Source organism: Haemaphysalis longicornis, unplaced genomic scaffold, assembly GCF_048455015.1.
Source record: "Haemaphysalis longicornis isolate Haplotype H1 unplaced genomic scaffold, Haemaphysalis longicornis Haplotype H1 scaffold_11, whole genome shotgun sequence".
In the NCBI taxonomy this organism is placed as follows: Eukaryota; Metazoa; Arthropoda; class Arachnida; order Ixodida; family Ixodidae; genus Haemaphysalis; species Haemaphysalis longicornis.
In genome coordinates, this window is record NW_027526214.1 from 33158600 (window position 1) to 33178845 (window position 20246).

The 20246-nt window shown below is 45.9% G+C and overlaps 1 long non-coding RNA gene across 2 annotated transcripts; it reads right to left on the bottom strand.

Moving 5' to 3' along the window:
- Window positions 1-701: 701 nt before the first annotated feature.
- Window positions 702-13104, bottom strand: LOC144160836 (uncharacterized). 2 transcript variants are annotated; one of them, XR_013320403.1, is made up of 5 exons: window positions 12948-13104; window positions 11227-11349; window positions 9388-9514; window positions 5246-5435; window positions 702-822 (listed from the first exon to the last, which is right to left on the bottom strand). It is a non-coding gene; the product is annotated as an uncharacterized LOC144160836 (long non-coding RNA). The 2 variants fall into 2 exon arrangements; XR_013320402.1 differs by having other exon boundaries at window positions 9388-9517.
- Between the last annotated feature and the right edge of the window lie 7142 nt (window positions 13105-20246).

Sequence of the window (20246 nt, forward strand, 5' to 3'; positions counted from 1 at the left end):
TCAACGCTCTCGCTGCCATCTTGGGAGCACGCCACATACACACCACCTCCTACCATCCGTCTGCCAACGGGATAGTGGAACGTTTACGCCGGTAACTCGAGGCAGCTCTCACCACCTATGAGCCAAGAGAATATTGGACCGACCCCTTCCCCCCCCCCCCCCATTTTGCTTGGACTACGCTCGGCTTTTAAGGCAGACCTGCGTTGCACATCTGCCGAGCTGGTGTATGGCTGCCCTCTTCGTCCCCCGGGCGACTTCCTCACACCTCCGCCTGCCGATAGTCCTTCGGATAGTCCTTCGGATGGTCCTTCGGCTGCAGCCCTGTCCGAAATCCCGCCACGCCGGGCATAGCGGAAGCTGCTGCCGGTCAAAATAGTGGATTATTGTAGTGGAGACCCCGCCATGCCAAATGGCGGGCACTATCGGGCACGCCGCTGGCGGGCATTGGCGGGCACTATCGGGCACTATTGGGGGGCATGGTGGTACAGATGGTGGCATACCCGTCTAGCGGGCTTAGGCGTCACCTGGGGGGCATGGTGGTACAGATGGCGGCATACCCGTCTAGCGGGCATAGGCGTCACAGGGAGAATAGTGGGTCGTGAATTTTTCTGGAATGGCAGCCGTCTTGACAGAATATGCATAGAATGCGTGGCTGCCGGGACACTTTTGCTGCTTAATGTGGAAAAAGTAATGCGAAACCGTGCGCTCACACCACAGCTTCATTTTATTGTGCACAGACCCTCTTTTCACGGCGGCTCGCCTCTGTAAATAACCTCCACAGGTACTTGAGGGCATAGTTGACGCACATTTCACCAGGGGATTCTGAAAGTACAAGGCAGGCCACATATCTGGTCAAGGAAACTCACACAGCCCTTCCATTTTTTGTTTGTTCGCAATAAAACGTCCTCTTTCCTTCTTAACATTTTAAGTCGCCTTATTGTGATATATGAACTCAGCCTGGTTTAAGGATGAACGAGTGAAAACCATTGACAAAAAAAAAACTCCGGGAAATATAGTTCTCACCAAAAATATTTTCTGCCTTTCATTAACATACTGAAACCACAGGGCGTGGAAAGGAATAGTATAACAGTAAGAGGCCTAACACAAGCGTTGACCTGCAACCTGTATTAGCAAAATGGAAAAACACATGCAGGTGCGCGCATGCGCAGAGGGAGAAGAAAATATTGATGCACCTTTGCAAACAATATTGCACTGAAAAACAAGAAAACACAGGATAAAGCGTGTGTAGAGGGGGTTGAGAAATCACTTGAGCATATGGCCAACAATCTTGGCTTCTTTTTTGTGGAGCGTAATCAAGGTGTGGCTTACGCAGTCAGCTTTTTAAATGTTCACGTAAGAGGCTTCTAGTATCTCCCTAACAATTCCATTTCTAAGCTCGAAGTGCCCCTTGCTATCATCGAAACAGGGTTTGCACCCACACTTATTGCAAGTTGCAGGTGAAATTGCGTACGTGCGATCTTTTATCGTCCTCGAGTGCGGTTCTAGTCTTACATTTAAGAAGGGCTCCACCTGCCCCATGTACTCTCCTTCACAAGACAGCGGTATTGGGTAAACGGCACACATTTTACAAGGCAACAAGCACACGTGTGTTTACACCATGTGAATGTTTTTTTGTTGTTCACCAATGAAAAAAATAAAGCCGGCCTATTTTGTTCTTAGCTGAGTATAAGGGTTGCATACTATATAGGGACCCCACATTTTTTGCCTGCGTGCCGTTTTGTGCATGTACGGCAAGACAACTCAGCAAAGGAACTCGTGAAACGTGCGGTCATGCCCTACATGCACAAGATGGCACACAGGCTGAAAAATGTGGGGTCTCGATATGGCGTGCAAATCCTTTTCTCAGCTAAGAACAAAATAGGCAGGCTTTGTTCGTTGGTAAACAAAAAGCGTCCACATAACGCCAGTTTTACAACTTCCAAAGTCAAGCACACGCGTGCTTTTGTGCCTTGTAAAATGCGTGTCGTTTACCAGATACTGCTCTCTTGCATAACAGTGTACGTGGGGCATATGGGAGCTGCTGAAAAGAGCACCCACAGACGATAAAATATCACACGTATGCAAATTTACCCGCACAGTGAAGAAAAGTGTGCATGCAAACCTCGATTCGGTGATAATGAGGGGCTCTTCGAGCATAGAAATCGGATGCTTAGGAATATAGTAGAAGCCTTAAACATTAACCTTTATAAATCAAAATATTCCGGCACTCCTTGGGCTGCATTGTCCGGCTGCTTCCTGTGGGTACTGCGGGCAGACCAGCCGCTGCCCCAGCCGAATGCCACCGCTCACGTTGGAATGCATTTTGTGCGTCTCATATGGCGTGAAAATGTGTAAATGCCTTTTCATTTGATGTGTCATCATGCCACAGCTTACTGCCTGAAAGCACATTCAAGGAAAACGAGAACTAATTCTTATGCCAGGCTTGACCACGCTGCACACAGATGCAGTGTGTCACAGCGTGTCGCATGTCGTGAATGAAGGGTGTTGCGCGTTCTCGTCAAAATCACGAACTGTGTGGTTCGATTTTGTGGGGACCCGTGTTTCCCTACGCCTCGCCTGCACATGCTTTCGCGAACCAGAAGCCGCCATTTTGGGCGGCCGGCGCATCGCGTGAGCCATGACCTCTTCGTGACCCCATATGATGCGCCGAACCGGCTCGCTGTGAATCTGTGCGCGAGGGCGCGGGGGAAGGACTGGGCGATTTGGTTGGAATCGGTTGGCTATGCCCCGATGACGGGAACCTAGCTTGTTCCACGGACTCTGCTGAGATTCTGCCCTGATCGGTTGCACGGTATGCCTCCCCTGCTGCCGCAACCGTGATGACCGTTATCGAGGTCTGGGTCCCGCAGCTTGAGCGAGCAAACGGAGCCAGTCTCCCCACAAGCGACAGTCATGTTGCCTGGTATATGCCCTGTAACTGCCAGGCAATACAGCCTCTGAGAACCCGAACCCGTGCGCGAGTCTTCGGATTCCTCAGGGCTAGTGTACGGCTCGTAGCACTTTCTCTAGCGAAGCTAGCCGGGGTCCTCTGCTATCCCGTACGTTAGCCCACAATTTGTAGTGCCAGTCTTTCTAATGTGCATTGTTATACCCAGGTGTTTACAGCTACTTGCCGTCTTTTTAATTCCCACGTTCAAGTCCCGTGCTCAGACAGAAATTCACATGCAGAGAGGCCATCCGTTCAAGTGTGACAGCGCCGCTGTTGACTGCACTAACAAGCAATGCAAGCACAAAATATTAGTGCAAAAATATCCTGAAGAAATAAGCGTATAGATATACAATGAGACAAACCCACAGAAGCATAATAGAAAGACACACATCGCTTGCGTAATTTTCCCTACTTCACTCCAAGTGTGTCATTCACTGCTTTACTCCTACATGAAGTCCAATCACCCTATAAATTTTCCTGTGGCTCACGGTGCTGTGCAAATGGGTCATCACGCTGAACTGAAAACACTGAATCAAGCAGTTTGGCACAAAGAGCAAAAAAGTGTGGCTGCATGTTTCTTCTAGAAACCTGTTACTGACCCCCTTGACGTCCATTGCTGACTTTGGGTATTTACAAGCGTGCTGTCAATCATTCTCGCTCAAATTGTGGCCTGTGAGGATCTATTTTGCTGCACTACCCTTTTGTGGTCAATTGCTGTAGGTGACTTTGCCATATTCGAGGGATTAGCTGCACACTCGCCCTTCTCACATACCCGTGCTGCAACGCAAGCAAAGGGTTGATTTTCGCAGACCTTGGCCTCGAAAAATAAACACAGCTAACTTCTAGAAAAACTGAGTTTCTGACTGCAACTGCATTTAGGTCACTAAACGGGCTTTCTAAACTGGCGTGCCACACCTTTTCTTTATTGCTGCTCGTGCCAAGCAGCTGGATAGGAAGTACTTTCGGTTCAACATGAAGACCCATTTGCGCAGGTCTGCAAGCCTCCAGAAAAATTTTAGACTTCGCACATGTATACGCTTGAGTAAAGTATTAAATTGGGGGAGTTGGCTTACGTTCATTTCGTGCAACAGTGCAAACACACAAACAGAAGGAAGGAAAAACATGCAAGCTCTGTGTCTTTTCTTCCTTATGCTTCTGTGAGTTTGCACCATCGTACGATATCTATACGCGTATTTCTGTGGGTTAGTTCTTGCATGAAGACTTTGCAGTTGTGTTGGTTGTTAGTGCAGTCAACAGCAGCGCAGTCATGCTTGAACGGGTAGCTTCCATACATAGTGTATTTCACGCAGGGCATGGTGACTTGGAGGTGGGATTTAAAAAGAAAGCAAGCAGCTGTAATAACCTGTGTACAACAGTGGGCATCAAGAAGCCTGGCACTACAAAATAGAGCCACACAAGTCATGATTTTGTCGAAAACAACATGCCACACACTGCATTCACAGTCTGTGCAGCATGGTCAAGCCTCGGATAAGAATTAGTTCTCATTTTTCTTGGATGTGCTCTCTGGTGAACAAGCTAACTGTGGCATGATACATCAAATGGGAAGGCGCTTACCAATTTTCAAGCCACACAAGACGCACGATATGCAGTCCACGATGCGAGCGACGCCACGCTGCGGGGGCGGCAGCTGGCGTGCCCACATTCCCCCACAAAGTGCTTGCATGGCAGCACACTGATCACGGAAAAATGCTGCGCCCAGGGAGAGCCAGGCAATTATGGTCTATAAAGGTGACTGCGTAAGCCAGACCTCGATTACGTCCCACAAAAAAAAAGCCAAGCTAGTTGGCCATATGCTCACGTGACTTGTCAGCCCCTCTCCACACCCCTTTTCTTCCAACTTCTTGTCTTTTTAGCGCATTATCCTATGCAAAGCTGCATCCGTCTTTTCTTCTCCCTCTGTGCAGGTGCGTAGTTGCATGTATATGCGCATTCTTTCTGTTGCCTAATAAACACTAGTTCGAGTCAGGACTAGTGTTCTTCCCCTTTTTGTTGTCCTGTTCTTTTCCAGCGTGTTGTTTCCCACAATCATAAATGTCTGAAGTCCCCTCCCATTTTTTAACTAGAAACTACCCCTCAGCCTGAACTCAAGTTGAAGAGCTGGGACCAGGTTTTTTTTTCTGTAATTAATACCTATTCCCCAGTAAAAATACCAACTCAAAACCGGCGTGTCAGCCAGTTGGAAACATCTTATATGCTCTAAATATTACATGAATTGACAATATAATCTTGACCTATTTTTTTAAAAAGCGCACGATAATATAGATGTTCACATACTTTTTCAAGTTCCACATTGATGAAAGATGCTGTCTTCTCTATCGCCCATGCCATGCTGTAGAAGGTCTGCCCCGTCCATCCTGTACCGCCGCTTCTGTAGGGTTGCCAGATCGAGGCAGAAGTCTCCATAGGATGTGTTCCGCATCAGCCACGTCCATTTTTCGTCAGGCACATCCACATTTGGACCAATCTGCACTTGCAATTAGAAAACAAAGCAATTAATTTTAAAATCCCAACTGATCAACTTGCGCTCTTTGAATCAGGTATAAAGTACTATATCCTGTGTTGAGGTTGTACCTTACTTTATTAGAAAGCTAAATAATGTAACCAAACTTTACTGGTCACATAAATCCAAAGATTTGATCAAATAAATGTTGTCGTGCTCTGCAACATGCTATACGACTGGTTCTTAAATGGGGGTCCGCAGACCCCAAGGTGGTCCGCGAGAGCACTTCAGGGGTCCGTGAAGCCTCTTTCAAAACTTCTCCCCTGCCACTGTTTTCTCGATTTTGCCAGAAATTTCTTGATATGCAAAAAGGTGGCCTCGCTGCATTACATGTATGTTTAGTTTCTCTGCATAGTGCATATTTTAACACCTTCTTTCCGCACAACATGCCAGCTATGACAAGAGATAAAAAGGCCTACCTAAGGCAGCATATAACTGTTCAAAGACTTGTACATACAAGTACAAATTGTTTGACATAATGACACCGATCAACATATGCTCAATCGTGGGGTCCCCACTGTTTCGCAAGCCAAGAAGGGGTCACTGGGGCAGTCATGGCTGCGAACCACTGCGCTGCTATACTATTGAAGTTTTGGTAGGCCAAAAGATAACACACACCCGCCGAGTGGCTCAGTGGCTAAGGCGTTGCGCTGCCGAGCACAAGGGCATGGGTTGGATTCCCGGCCAATTTTACCCTAGTGGCGCGTAGATGGGCAAAGAGCAAAGCCGGCCGCCCCACCTAGCTTATTTTTGGTTCAACTAAGATTATGCCTGGTTATGCTTGGAAACTCGGCCAAGTATTATGTGTAGTTGTTTTGAAATGCGGACAAATTTTAAAGAAAGCTTTCTGCCTCTACCAGCCAACGGTTTCTTTGTGGAGTGCGCAATAAGAAACTCCCAACGTGGCTAAGGAGGAGGAGGAGGGCCCTTTTCACTCATGGAGCACTGTGTAGATGGAGCGGCGAAGGGCGCTATTACCCAGCGTTCCCCGAACGCCGGAGTTGCTTTCGGAGCTGTGCACCCCGGCGGGCATGTTGGCTAAACCATTCCGTTGGCTTTGTCATCTGCTTTAGCGACGGTTGTTTGGGCCTGTTCTTGTGCAGCTTCGCGTACATTGCACGCTTCCTTCACACGACTTTTCTAACTTGCTCTACAGCACCTCCTGGGTAACCCAGATCCGACAGAATTAAGTGACCATACACCAAAGATACGTTTAGGATTAGTTTGGAGGGCAGGAAAACAAAATGTACAGACCCCTTTACAGACATCTGGTCACTAGAGAAACTCTACCTTTTGCGCAGTGCTTGCCACAAATGGGACTCTGTTTTCTAAATTACTGAATACAAATTTGGTTATGTTTTAACAGGCATTACAGAAGGCATAGGAATCAACAGGATCTGATAAATAGCGATTATAAAAGTTCCCTCAGCTTTCTCGCAATTCTCAACCTTACTAAGCTAACTAGTTATCGGTATAAATGGGAATCACTAAGCTCACATGCCGAATTGCTTCGGTGTCTGCACTTGTGTCGTGCGGTGGTGTAGCCCCTAGCTAGCTCATCAGAATGACGAGGTTCCGCTGTCTCACCCTTAGAAAGACGCTCGTCACCGTTTTCTTTTTGCTGACGCACGGCCGGGATACAGCGGCGGCGTCCGGCGCTCTAGCCCGGCCGTGGCCAACACTGCTGCAATCGGGACGCCGCCCCCGTGAATTCCAGATAACGGTTGGCAGAATATGTGGTTTCACTCTTTGCACTGCCACGTTTGTGAATTCAAGTGACGGCATGGAGTTGCTTTTTACAGCTTTACAGCTTTGCCGTTTACAGCTTTGCTTTCCAACCACCTTTAAAGCGTGGATTGGAAGCAATTTTTTTTGCTTGGTGTCGTCGTTAGACCCCAAAAGAGGAATGACCACTCAGTGATGAAAGAATGTACAACGTATGCGTGCCAACCAACTTTGCAATGAAGCCCAATGTGTGCGGTGGCCACTTTTTTAATTGGAGGTGAAAAGCATAAGTGCGTGCATGTTCCAAGATTTTGGCACACATTAAAGACCCCCAGGTGGTCAAAATTAATCTCGAGCCCTCCACTACAGTGTGCCTCATCGCCTTTGTAGTGTCGGCGAATACGCCATACAATCAATTAATGCAGCTCGAAGGGTAATGGAGAGCACAGAGGGACAATCGTTTGCTAAAGAACTTTTTGAACTCCTTTGCTCTCAACCATTTGGCTGTGTGGTCTGGTGTCTGGGATGCTAATTAAGTTGATTAATGTTAATGTTTCACCGACATTTGGCTTCTTTCACTGCACTAAGTCATGCAAGGGTTGAGTCATAGTGAAGCTGCAGGATTTCTTTCTACGCGAACGCTGCAGAACCCAGCAGCACACGTTTGTACAAGTTTGAAATTGTCTGTTTACATGTTCCGTCAATGCTTTGCACTGTGGTAGTAGTAGTCATCATATGCAAAAATATCGTCGTGGTCCTTTTGACGAGCGCTGCATGCGCCACTTGACAACAGCTGGGGCGCAGTGGTGCGCTTACATGCATGACGCATGCGCTGCTTTCCTCGATTTGCGTCGAGGTTTCATGGAGCAGGTGTTTAGCAACTGTGGCGTTGCTGGTCGCTAGGCAACCCGAGGCACTCCTCCAACATTTTGCTTCTTTTTTTTTTGCTAAAGGCACTCTGCATGCAGGGGTCAGTTGGCGGTTACTCGAGGCACACGCTCACGAGCACTCGGCATTTTTTGGGTATTTTAAACGCATTAGCACCACACATTACAGCCAGCTACAACAGTTGCACTGTTCAAACAGCGCGCATGGGAGAAAAATGCTGCATGAAAGCCAGTCCGTAGTCCAGCATTCCAGTGTCTATGAGTATATACTGGCAGATTGACCATAACGTGCTTTCATTTCTATTTATCACACTGCGCACCAGGGGGGAAGTCTTGTACCAGCACCATCATCATCATCAGTGCCATCATCACCACGAGTATGAAATGGCTGATCAAACACGACTGCCCACCTGGGCGGCTGGTCTTCAGCGCTCCCAGTTCTGGCCGGGCCTACGCGTACACAATAATGTAGCAAGCAGCATCCGCAACAACCAAATCTGCTTCTTAAAATAAATTCTAATCTACCCAAAATTTTTGTTTAATGCTTTTGAAGTAAGCCATAACCGAGCACATGCAACTGAGAAAACAGTGTTAATAGAATAGCTTATTGCAGGACAGCTATTGAAATGTGCGACGGTAAAACTCTGGAGTGCTGTATCCCTGCTTCTTGCGGGTTATTTTTATGCGTACACGATTGAAACCAGGTCATTCATCTCTTACAAATAGCTGCTGCAATCAGGCCACTATTTGTAAACTCGAAGCGCCAAGGCTAGTACCCAGGCCACATTGTCTACTGCGACTTGTGTGTTAGGAACACGTTACACTTCTTACTGTACACGTTTTTCACTGCTTTTTCACTGGACATAATTAGCCACGACAAAGTATTGTTCTTCCATAGAAAGAAAAGTGTGAAACAAGCCACTTCCGGCACGTATCTGCAGGCTGTCGGGAGCGGCTGCCGTTCTCAGTATCGGTTACCAAAACCCCAATTTATTGGACCGTCTGTGCTGTGTGCAATCAGGTTTTAAACCAGTTGCTGATGCTACCGTTCTTTTCATGTCGACTATTAGACAGCATTCTTGCATGGCCAAAAATTCAAGTGCAGTTGTACTTTAAGAAACAATATTTTCTAAGAAATAACTGTTCATAGAACTTTGCTCTTGAGTGCTGTGCATGCATCCAGCTGAAGTTGTAAGTTAAAAGAAAAGTGCTGCCGAGATTTAAATTGCAGGCTAAATTCTGTTTTTTTGGCTTCTTATGATTCATTAGTGTGCAGCAACGACAAGGGAAAAAATTCTGCTTACCTGTCCATCTACAGCTGCAAACATTCTCAAAACTGGCTCAAGGAGGAAGGGAAGAGGGGACACCACAGCTTCAGCAACACCTTTCCTCCAGCAAGCGAACCTGGTGGTGGTCGCACCGGCACTGCAACTGCTAAAAGCAGATACAAATGAGGATCAGGCTCAATATACTGAAACAGTTCAAATGCAAACATAAAGGCCCAATGCAATGCATTGAAAGTCCCCGTATGTTCCTAAGAAAAATGGTTAGCCGTGTGGTTAGCTGGCTGCTCCAAGCAAGGCTATTATGGGCAGTAATTGTTGCATTGTGCACCAGAAGGCTATAATTATCAGGACAGAAGTGCAGTGGTTCTTAGTAGCATATTCTATTGTCACCGCACATCTGCCACCAATTTGTTTTACGAGAAAGCCCTGGAAGCAGGTGCACATTCTCGAGACTAGCCTGCAGCCGGCAAAGGTTATTTTCCTCTACTCCCTGATTAGTAACCATTTGCTTGCAGCGTGGTCAGCATCAAATATGTTTGTCCGATTCTTCGCAAGCTTTTTTTTTATGTCCACGTGTACTAATTAACTGGAACTGCCAAACAAGTGGGGAGGAAAAAGTGCAGAGCTGGAAAGCAGCAAAAGCTTTCTAAGCACTGAGATGAGAATAAGCATGTTTGTTTAGATGCCCATGTCACCCTGACATAACGAACCAGCAGAGCACACGTGGAGATCATTAATGAAGAGAGGCCCGGTAGAAAAAAGAAAATATGGTGGGCCATCTGATGTTTTTTTTTTCCTTTTTTACTGTTCATCACCATCACCATGCTTCACCGCACTTCCAGATGTGATGTCTGCTGCTAGACTAACCATTCAATGAGAGGGGGCACACATCCACATTAGTAATTTAAGTTGCCATGGGTGATTATGAAGCCCAAAAGAAGCCTTGGTTTGAAAAAATAAGAAAACGTGCCATGGCCAAGAGCCCCTCAGTTCCCATCAGCTAAAATGTGAAACCTGAAACCTGCAACACTTAATCCAGAATAACCCACTGGCAACTTGTTCTCTATAGTTCAAAGGCTTGCGGTCACTCACATGAAGATTAACGATAACTTCGTTTAGCCATCATTAAGTGCATGCCATCCTAGTCATGCATAAAACTAATTTGCAGTTATAGCTCCATATTAATTACAAGCTAGTTAGGTACGGCAACACCTCTTAGCCTCCCAATTCGGGCTGTGGTATCGTGACGGCTCTCCTCCTCGTTTTTTTGGACAAAGCCAACTATTACAAGACTACCTCCATCTTTTTTTACTTGACACTTGTAACCTCTTATATTTCTGCTTCAAAATGCGGTTAAATTATGTGCATGTTCATGGTGGAACAAAACTGTTCACAGGGTAAGAAAACTAACAATAAATTGAGCACATCAAGCTCACTATTTTGCTCAACCAGTGTTGCAGGCTTAAAAAGCTGTAAGATGTGCCAAAACACAAGAACAAACACCGAAGTAAATAAGCAGACACCATCACGCTAGCCAAAAGCCAACACCAAGCCTCCTTACGTTCAATTACAAACTGAAACAGTTCTAGGCAGCAATATGATGAAAGCAGTGATAACTTATCTAGATGCGTGCAAAGATGGTGCAAGTTTGGAAATTAGACTTCGTTATGTTACCTAGCCATCTGATCGGTCAACCTTATCTGTGTCAAAACATTATAAGCAAAGTAGTAACACTGCTAAGGCTCAAATGCTTTTTAAAACAACCCTTAAACTCAAATAGGCTAAATCAGCTTACTGAAATTGAAGAAGGCACATAATGCACGACAATTCAGAACTGCAGAAAAGCAATGCGGTCACCATTTTTTTACTAGGCCCGAACACACTCGATGTCCCACGAGAAGTCTCGTCCATTGACTGGGAGTACGTCGTGCCCGTTCTTTATCTTCAGAGCAACTTCTCTGCCTGCAAGCGGCCAATGGCCTGCAAAATGCAGATTATTATCAACCAACATGCCAGACGCAGTCATTTTTCCTCGAACCTGGTGCACCCAAAATGCAGAATCGCAGAAATCACCAGGCTGCCTTGCCCACTGTAGGGTAGATTATAAAAATCACTCTTATACAACATTAGGCGGAGCGTAAACATGCTGTAACTGACAAAAACCACGGGGCATGAATATCAGCAATCAATATTTCAAATGATCCTAATTTTTCTCAGAGAATTATTGGTAAGAACAGTAACATTTACCGCAATGATAGCACAAAAAATAAAATGATAAGGCAAACATTTATTTTGAAATATACACGCTCTGCGCATTCAGAAGCTACGCCACTCGAAAGATGTGTAGAGGCATGCGGGAATGTGGTCTGTTCACACAAGTGTTGTAAACAGGGGTGCAAAACTTGGGCTGTACATATCAGCGAAGTTTGTCTGAAGGTAAAACGTTCCCAGATGGAATGCACAAGACATTTAGCAGCTGCTCATTCATTTCCATGAAAAAGAACTGAGAACCCCTTTTTTAGTTTGGGGGTTCCACGCACTGAATCTGCACCTAGACTACGGGATGCGCGAATTTGAGGGATCCTCCCAATTTAAACCACCCTGGTTTCGTAAAATTCACGGAAATATCGACACTACTGTTTTTCTTTTTTGTATCTATCAGAAGAACTGCAATGGCCGCGGATCACTACCGAAAAAGCCAGCGCACATAAAACAGGCATGCTCTTTTGAAGCACTTGCGCTTCTGCAAGGTAACTTTTCACAATTAGGGATGAAATAAAAGGAGTGGCTCGCGGGGAATATGATACTTTGGATGGGCATGGGAGAACCTGAAGGCCATCCCCTTTCGACATGGAGAGTCTAAACGCACATTTTATTGCCACTTACAAAAAGTTTCGACCTTTACAGCACGCGCAAGGCAGCGGCCACCTCGTTACAACAACGCTGTTTATCCGTCCGTAGCACGCCAACGTCTAGACGAGGCACGATACGCGCAATGTTTCAACGTGGTCGCATAAAAATTCGTATAAATGCATATTCCCGAGGGGGCTGACGGACGCACAACACTATTCATGCTCATAATTGGACACATTAATACTGAAACATTCATAGTGCGGAGCGTGCTAGGGGGCCTCTAGACTGAATTCAAGGCACACCCCGCGTTTTACCTTTTTTTTTTTTGTTAGTGTTCAATTCCCCTAAAGAGAGTACTCAGCCGATTACACAGCTACGCATTATTTTTATAACCTGGAGGCTGGAGGGGAGTGGTATTTTTTGGGTGGCTCATAGCGAAGAACAAGGCGGTAGCGTTTTCGGTGCGGTCAGTTTGACTAATGACACATGATTCTACTTCGCACAACCCAAGGCGCAAACTTTGGAGCAAGTGCTGCTAACATACGTGACAAGACGGAAAAGGTCGCTGGTCAAATGCCAAATCTGCGTAACGCCGATATGATAGATATCGCACACCAACGCGAGCGATACGTTGCACACACAGAACGTCAGTCCTAGGGGCCGGCACCGGCTCGACAACAGTGCTCCGTTAAATACACAGGACTAGTAAACGACGTTTCACTTACCTTAACTGACTAGCCGTACTTGTTCGTCCGGTAGATAAATCCATAGTCATCACGTCACCAGAAATTTCACGCCGCTGAGCATTTACCGAATCGTAGAACCACTGCACGCAGCCATGACGGTGGGAGCCGAGCGAGCCGCCGAAACGTCGCCGCCGTCGTCTTGTGTCGCGCTGCCCCCCTGCCGGCGGCCAACTGAGTCGAGTGACGCGCGCCGTTCAAAACGCGTTAAAAATAAATAAAACTCTAGCATTGTCATGGACGCCTAAGCTGTCGGTGAACGGTAAGGTCAGGTGCCACTTACATCCAGCAGGAGTTTAGACCCTGTTCTGTAAGCAAACAGTACGTGTTCCATGAGCTATTTCATGGCGTGACGGGGGCTGCAGGCGACAACGGCTAGGAACGACGGTGGCGGTTCTCTCGCTGGCTTCGTAGTGTTGCATCTTTTCATATACATGCAGAGCCCGGCATATCATCTTGTAGTTCATATATTAGATAAGTTCGCGTTATGCACGCCTGTGCGCACGCAGGTCGGCTTACTCAAGTGAAGCTTCGTTTCTAGGCCTGGAGGTATATCACTGGCTAAGCTTCCAAATACTTTACGTGCGAATATAAACATGCTCCGCTCACAACAAATTGCATGGGCGCTGTCGATGTCTATACCGCTTTTTTCGAACGCTCATGGCGCTATTCACTGTTAGCGCATTTTAACGGCAAACGACGGTGGGCATTGCCAAGGAGAAAAAAGGGCGTCCCCATCGCAGACGATCAGTCAACACTATTAACGCCAGCATGGTTGTGGTGGGTCACGTTGACCAGTAAGGCCACCAGTATTGCCCAGGATAGCCGAGGTGCCCACCTAACCTACCGCCATTATTCCCACCTACTCCCAGCTTTAAAAACGTTGCCCAGGTAAGTTTCCAGTATTGATCACCATGCCCACCTGATTTCCCAGGATGCCCACCTAATTTCCCAGCAGAATTTATGGTGGGATTTGCGATCGGGTGACCTTCGTCGCCTTGTCGAGCCAATTCGGCCCGTGCTTCCTCGACAGCGCAGCGACCACTCCGTCTTTGTGAGCCAGTACCTGTCATCCTGCACTCACGTGTTCGTGCGCCGCGACGCTGCCAGCAGACCCCTTACTCCCGCTTTCGATGGCCCATACCACGTCATCGAGCGGCACGCGATGACTTTCACCCTCTACATCAACAGCCGCCAAGACACCGTCGCCGCTGACTGGGTAAAGCTGCATACCTCGTCTCTCTCCGAACCAGCGAAACATTCCCCGCCCCAACAACCATGCCTAGCACTTTGCACCATCAACCGTCGAGAACTGTCACGTGGGCTTCAACAACAGCCTCCGCCTCTACGGGGGGGAGAACGTTAGGGGCTCGGGTCCGCCGCGCCGAGACCACGACGACGACGAAGGCAAAACCAGGGGGCGCACACTCACGTGTGCTCGCGCTGGAGGAATCAAAATCAGTTCGAGCCCAAACGCTCTCGCGGCTGGTTGTCTCTGCGCCGTTCGCAACATTGTTTTTGTGTTGTGCCCCACATCAGTCTGCCATAGCAGAGTTTCTAATAGAAAAGTTCATTACAAAACTGTTCCTTCACCCAAAGTGGTATCAAGTGTGCAATTCTAAATATCACGCCGACCCATTGATACAATTCATTGTACAGCTCTGTCATGTGCTTAGTCCACGTGTAATTTCCTTCAAACATACCCCTAAACTTTTTGTTCCTTCACTTGCTCTTTGCGACGCCATTATAATCAAGCAAGAGTTCATTTTACCTGTTCTTGTAATTTCACCTAAATACTGTGTACGTGATAATTTTGCGTTTTTTTCTAGTTTAGTTGGCGTAACCATTACGACAAAGCTTTCTTATTGGTTAACCTGCAATTCCAGTTCAGTTATGGCGAAGGGAGACAAAACCATATTGGTATCATCTGCTTACATAACAAGTTGAGGTAATATAAAATATTTGAAGTAAATTATAAACCGCAAAGACCTCATTTCGGCCATTTTAGTATGCCTCATGAAAGGCTCAATACTGGGAAGAAAACTTTTCCTGGCAGCGTATACCGTTTTCTGTTGTATCATAAGCGCAGCACTGTCGGTAAATACGAGCAGATCAAACGCCGCGCCCTGATAAATTCGCCGACGCTCATTGTTTATGCCACTTTGTTGAGTGCTTCTTCGGCACTTCTGTCATGTTGTTCGTTTGTTTTGCACCAAAGGTGCTCTGAAACAACCTAAACGTTACTCGAACCAGAATCGCGTTTTGTCTTTCAATGGTTCTGAGTTATATTCTTTCACGAATCATGGTAGTTATGTTTCATCTTTGAAAGAAATTTATGGGGGAAGGTAATAATTACAATGGGAATCGCTAAACTTTGCCCCTTCTAGAAACAACGGCCATTGCAAATGGGTACTTTAAAAGAGCCATGAAGACAAAATGCAAGTTCTATTCCTTCAAATGGTTTCCTGCTCATAATGCCACTGGCAGCGCTTTCAAGGCAAACTTCACTCGAATCAGCTGTGTAGTGATGAAAACAGGAAACGGACTAGCCTGACCCTAGCTACTTCTCCGCACTGATGCTGGCTGTGACGTATTATGGGGCAGCTCCCTCTTATTTTCTGTAGCCGACAAAATACAGCCCAAATCACACAGAAATGTATAAGCTTGTAGCCCGAGCAATTATTCACCTAACTTTAGCGCACGTTATTTTTGCAGCAGTAATAATGTTGCGGTAAAATTTGAAAGTTACATCGCACGTGTCAACATTGAAACCCCAGGGTGTACTGCGTGCACAATGTTGGTTAAAGTTCCACTGCCGTCCGGAGCACTCATCTCACACTATCTAAGTTCCATTAGAGATACTGCCTTAGGTTGACCTATTCGTAGAGGATTCCCAATATTTTAGGAAACAATTACTATCAACCATAGCAGACGTTTGCCAGGTAAGAAACCTGACAAAAGAGAGCGAGTGCGAATAGCGCGACTCAGTGGTAATGCAGTGTGATCTAGGAAGTCTAACGGTAAACAAGGAAGTTCGCTGCTTGCGGCACCCCTATTCAACAAATTAGGTTTAAGAACTGGCTTTAGATGCGTCATCGCAGACGTGACAAAGCACAACATGTGGCGCGAAAATTGAAATTGCGGCTTAAATTGTTTATAGTCTCAGTTAGATGGTAGACAAGCGATGGGGGTGCTCTAAAAACACCCAGTCTTTCGAAAAGGAAATGTATCTTTTGTATGGCCAACTAGGGTGGCTGCATGGGGGTTACGGCAGCATATCCTGTTGATTGCAATATTTTTGCTGATGTGTAGTAAGCTTGGAGTTTATATCCTTAGTTTTGTTCGCTATGGCCGGTAACCTTGTGTTTCAAGATACATTTCTTACATCAATATTTGTTTCTGGATCTCTAGCCTCTCTTTGAAGTGTACAAGTGTGTTTAAATATGACAAGTTAATTTTGCTTTCATTTCTGTAATTAATTGGTAACAAGGTCGAGGACTGGGCCAGTTGGTATACATTCATTCTGAGGGAGCAGCGCAAACTCGACAGGACAAAGGGTAGGACACAACACGAGCGCTTACTAACAACTGAAGTTTTTATTAGAAAATGGAAGAACATATAAAGAAGCCTGCGTATTAACACACCGTGACATAGGCCATGCGCACATCACTCTTGCTCACACTGATAGTTGTAGCTCATGCGCGGTCAAGGTAATCAACTTCACAATCCAGCAAGCACACCGAGGGGGAACTAATGCAGTCATCACCATTCTTTTTGATAAAGAAGGCTTCAGATGTCTCCCTTGTGCGCGCGTCTTTGTGTGAAAACAAAATACTTGTCCCGTTAAGTTTCGGATAACATCCATGCTTATCACAATGTGACGAGAGCTGGGAAGAAGGCTTGCCCTTTACATCGGAAGGCTTGCCCTTTACATCTGAAGGCTTGCCCTTTACAGCGTTGCGATGTTCCCGCAGACGTTCATTTATACATCTCCCCGTCTGTCCAGTGTATATCTTATTGCACGACAAGGGAATGCAGTACACAACGTTACTTCTGCACTCAAAAAACTGTGATCGGTGATTTACGCCACACCACTTCTCCACAGCCTTGCTTTTTTGTTCCGCCTTCTTGTCAATTGCGGGGCAAAGATTTTCTAGCTTATTTTTGGCGGAGAAAACAACGTCAACATTAAATCTCCCGGCTATCTTTTTAACCCTGTGCGAAAGAGCGTGAATGTACGGAATAACCGCAAACCGCTGGGGCTTTCCCTTTGCCTGAGTGCACCTTCCAGAATTCTTCAGTTTTGAAAGCACCTTCCTAGCAGCACAATCAATAAAATGATCCAGGAAACCAGCCTGCCTTAGTCTATTAACCTGGGACGCAAAACTGGCACCCATACTGTGCACACATGACTTCGTTATGGACGAGTTCAAGCTGTTTACAGCTATTCCCAATTTTACAACCTTGGAGTGGCAAGAAGAAAAACATAATAGAGGTTTTTTTGACCTAGGCAGGTAAGTCCAACACACTCCAGGATAAGCACGTCTTGTTCCAGGATAAGCACGTGTGTTGGACTTACCTGCCTAGGTCAAAAAAACCTCTATTATGTTTTTCTTCCTGCCACTCCAAGGTGGTAAAATTGGGAATAGTTGTAAACAGCTTGAACTCGTCCATAACGAAGTCATGTGTGCACAGTATGGGTGCCAGTTTTGCGTCCCAGGTTAATAGACTAAGGCAGGCTGGTTTCCCGGATCATTTTATTGATTGTGCTGCTAGGAAGGTGCTTTCAAAACTGAAGAATTCTGGAAGGTGCACTCAGGCAAAGGGAAAGCCCCAGCGGTTTGCGGTAATTCCATACATTCACGCTCTTTCGCACAGGGTTAAAAAGATAGCCGGGAGATTTAATGTTGACGTTGTTTTCTCCGCCAAAAATAAGCTAGAAAATATTTGTCCCGCAATTGACAAGAAGGCGGAAAGAAAAAGTAAGGCTGTGCAGAAGGGGTGTGGCGTAAATCACCGATCACAGTTTGTTGAGTGCAGAAGTAACGTTGTGTACTGCATTCCCTTGTCGTGCGATAAGATATACATTGGACAGACGGGGAGATGCATAAATGAACGTCGGCGGGAACATCGCAACGCTGTAAAGGGCAAGCCTTCCGATGTAAAGGGCAAGCCTTCTTCCCAGCTCTCGTCACATTGTTCTAAGCATGGATGTTATCCGAAACCTAACGGGAGAAGTATGTTGTTTTCACTCAAAGACGCGCGCACAAGGGAGATATCCGAAGCCTTCTTTATCAAAAAGAATGGTGATGACTGCATTAGTTCCCCCTCGGTGTGCTTGCTGGATTGTGAAGTTGATTACCTTGACCGCGCATGAGCTACAACTATCAGTGTGAGCAAGAGTGCTGTGCGCATGGCCTATGTCACGATGTGTTAGTACGCAGGCTTCTTTATATGTTCTTCCATTTTCTTATAAAAACTTCAGTTGTTAGTAAGCGCTCGTGTTGTGTCCTACCCTTTGTTCTGTCTAGTTTGCGCTGCTCCCTCAGAATGAATTTATTGGTAACCTTACGAAATGTGGTAACCTTATGAAATTGAGCGTTAAACTATTGTATTGGAACTTCCTGCTTCCGTCTCAGATATGTTTAGAGCAATAGATTTCCTCAATTAGGGCAGAGAAACACATCATACTACGCTGTCTCGTAAAGGAGCTGAAATAGAATGTGATTATATAACTTCAAAATAAAAAGAAAATGTAGTACGGCTAGAATGTTTTTTTTTCTCTATGCAAATGGGTTTGCTCTATTCTACGCCGAATTTAAGAAATTGGTAATAATTAGTTTGTTGCTGTTTTCATTGAACCTTTGTTTATTTCGGGAAACACCTATGACCAACTTAGAGCAAGCAAATTTCCAGTGCCAGAAAATGCAACTTACTGCATTAGCAGCAGTTGCGCTCAACAGCTTACCTTGACACCAAAACCTAACAAGTACTTTACAAAAGTGCCTTTGGTAGTAAAGTTCACCAGCGGGCAATTTTTTTGAGCTTTCCAATACGGAGTAAACGCGTACATATAGATATCGCGTTTTATTGGGATCAATGGGAGACCTTAAAGAGAAGCTCTGAATGCTTCATTGACGGATGCCAGTGCACAACAAAAGGAAATAAATGAAAGCCTATAATAAATAAATGCCTCAAGAAGAAAAACATTTCCCGTGGTCGAAATCAAACCTGAATGCGTGGCTTTATGAAGCCAATGTCTATTCGTTTCTGCCTTTCCGACATTGTCAAAGCAGTTTGGTTTGAATGAGAGTGCGACAGTCCACACCAAAAGACAATGCAAAAAGGCCACTATTTGTGCGAGGATGACGATTGTGGTGAACTGAACAGTGATTGCAAGGTAAATCTTTAGCCTGTCTAAAGCCAATACCTTCTAAGCCCAAATTCAAACTGTTCCGCCCGAAACTGACGGCAGAAAAGCCATCTCACACAATGAGATTCCACAAATGCGCATAAAGCGCCGATGCACAGTCAACACTTTACCTCAGACCAGGTTTCCCTAGTGCGTGCGTGGCCAACACTTTATGCACAATTCTGTAATGTTATCTTCAGTAGAACACGTGAAAAAGTTGGCTTTGTTCAAGGTGTTTCGGCGTTAGACGAAGGTGCACATATTCGTTGCATAGCGACTAGTAGTCGATGCATCCCCGGCTGCCGTCATCGGCAGACAACGAACGATCCCCTCACAAGATTCGCCTTTTATTCGACTCAGTTTGCTGCGGAAGAAGGCTTCCCGTTTCTGCTACCTTTCTCGTTTGACAAAGGTGCTTGGATTTTTTAATGTAGACGGCTGGGTGAACGGGAAATCCATTCAGAGCAAAATCTCGTTGAGTGTGAAGCAATGTATTTGGGGGCAGCCGCAGTAAAAAAACTAACATGGCTGTCCTCTTGATCCTGACAATATGTCGGCACAAAGAAACCATCTCCAATTATGTCGCAAGCTTGTTGTTATCTGATTGCGGAAAGAAATTGTCGTTTTTTTTCAGAACAATCTTCATGCCTGATGCGTTTGTAATTCTTGGTCACATCAGCTACTATGACCACGACCACAAGGACTGCAGGATCCTAGCACCGACAATGCACATTATAGATTCAGACGTTCGAGAAATATTAAAATACGGGCATTCTTTGGTAAGTAGCCGTTGCGGAAAGTGTATCTTTTTGCCTTTGTAGTATGCCATAGCGAACGTTGTTTTTGAATGAGGGCTCAATTCTAACTGT